Consider the following 2,500-nt stretch of genomic DNA (forward strand, 5'->3'; position numbering starts at 1 on the left):
TTTTGCTTTCACTTTTGGCAAGATGACATCTCAGAAATTGGAAGTGATTGTTTCATTCTTGAAATTATTCCAATCAATTCCAACTGCGCAACAGTTTGGTGTATTATATTATAAACAAATCTTCGATACGATAGACAAAAACGTAAAAATTTTAAATAAACGTGAGAGAGAGAGAGAGAGAGAGAGAGAGAGAGAGAGAGAGAGAAAGCTGCATTAAGTTTTACTGTACTGAACGAAGGAGAAAATACGTGTGCATTTCCCACATTTGTCTTTTTGAAATCTTTAAGTGAGATAGATAGACGAAAGCTGCTCTCAAAAAGAAACTACAAGAATAAGATAATAAACTGTAATTAAAGAAACTTGTTTGTAATGGTCGTCGGGCATTTCGATCACGCTCGTATTATCTTATAAGAATCATCAAAAAGCACGCGGTTAATTACATCGTCGATTCCGCGACTAATTACTTGGAAAGGGAAGATGATATCAAAAGAATTACTGTTTTAACTTTTACTTAACAAATACAGTTTCTACTTAATCGCTGCTTCCATGAGAGATTGTGAAATAGTAAAGTTTCGTTAGGTAGAGAAAGAAACGAGGGAGATGAAACGGAGCGGTGATCGATGGAGTTATTACGATATAATTTTATGTATTTCTAATTTACTATGGATTGCTTTACGTACTCGGATTTTACAATTACGCGAGCAATTTAAGAAGGACAAGTTGCATACCCAGAGAGCAAATTTGCGCAACATAGGTGAAAAATTATTTACGCGCTCCTCCTAATCTATAATAATTGCAGGATAAATAATAGATTATTTCAATAAAATTATTTAATATTGTTTTAGCATGCTCTATCTAACCATCCAAGCATAAAATGCGACAAAAACAATATCAGCATTTTCTTCGGTGGTCTGTTGATAAACTCATTTGCATAATCACCAATTAATTAGTATTTACGATAATGAAACTTATATAGTCGACATTCTGGGATTACGACGCAGTGGCCTACGAGTTGCTTATAAGTGATAGAAAAACCTAATTGAATTCAGGATTAGCGGAATACGAAGGTGAAGTGCGGGGGTGGTGTTGGGGGGGGGGGGTTGATTTAGATTTAAAGCTAAATTGAATGATACGTTTTTCAACCTGAAGGTTTGAACAAATAATGTTTACGTGGGTGTTACCGAGGCATAACTGAGCGTGATTTTTAATTAATACCACATGCTATAAATTAAATTGTTTGCAATTTTAACTCTGTTGATGACGGTAGATCGTATCGCCTAACCGGCAATAAATCACAAGGGTTGTGAAGCGTTTCATTACTTGTCTACTTGACGCGAGCTCGGATTTTTCTTATTTATCATGCTGTTTAAGTAAAGCGAGCACGAGTTTCTTTGTCCTATGCCAGTGGATGTACTATGATTCCAGTCGTCTTATTAAATTCCCGAGAGAATACAAGGAATTTCTTACACTATTACATTCGTAAGATTAGTATTGATCCTGCCAGATTATAACATTATATACATTATGTCAAAATTATTGATCGAGGACGATTCGTATCGTTAGAATACCGTTACCTAGAACTAGCCATTTTCATTGCAAATAGTTATATCTTTTCCTAGCATAGCCGATATAAAATTAAATAAAAGTAGATTTCAATTATAATATTGTATAATTCATACTATACTTATTAAAAGTAACTTTGCTTCAATCTATATATACTGAATATTATTTATACAACTTTATCTGATCTCCTGCACCTGATAAAGATTTGTTTATTTTTGTTCAATGTAGAAAGCAATAACTGGTATAAAAGCCGTATGTTCTCGTGTGTTTGTCTATGTATGTACAAATAATAAAAATCCTGAAAACTATATAGTATATGCTGCAATACTATATTTAACGTTAAATGGTATAGCAAGAAAAATCCTGATTAATCAAAATGAATGGCAAACCTATTATTCTTCGCTCTACTGTATGATGAGGCACATCAAATTTCTTTTCAGTTTCAGCACGATTCAACGGTTTCTTTCCTTTTATTCCACAAATTAATTAATAGATTGATTAAAATAAAGCAATAGTGTATACACGACGTAAATACGTAAATAACGAGGGAGAGGTGTAGATGGAATATGTCGTGTCACTATTATATACCATAAGAATTATAAAAAAAAAAAAAAAAAAAAAAAAAAAAAAAAAAATAATAATAATAAATGCGAGAGAGGGAGAACCCATCGTTTTAAAATCCATTGTTTAATTACAGCCCTGTGAAAGTATCGCGTCGATCTCGAACGCAAAATCGGTCGACAAACAGTCCTATTGCAATATCGAGAGTCCACCACAATGGATCTGGTGTGCAATGTTCGCAGGTTTCGATTACCGCGGACTTCCTCCAAAAGTTATACACTGCTTAGTCTGTAATGCGATATTCATGCACTCCCCTACGATACAATACAACACCCTACGTTCTCTCTCTCCCTCTGGTACTTTCCAGTCGTCCTAC

General features: G+C 33.9%; 1 protein-coding gene across 1 annotated transcript in view; it reads right to left on the reverse strand.

Annotated features, from left to right (window-relative positions):
• LOC105368544 (T-box transcription factor TBX20) overlaps window positions 1-2,500 on the reverse strand; it is a 60,960-nt gene that overhangs the window by 1,370 nt on the left and 57,090 nt on the right. The window lies entirely within an intron of this gene.

This window comes from Ceratosolen solmsi, unplaced genomic scaffold, assembly GCF_000503995.2.
Source record: "Ceratosolen solmsi marchali unplaced genomic scaffold, CerSol_1.0 scaffold1, whole genome shotgun sequence".
Taxonomy (NCBI): Eukaryota; Metazoa; Arthropoda; class Insecta; order Hymenoptera; family Agaonidae; genus Ceratosolen; species Ceratosolen solmsi.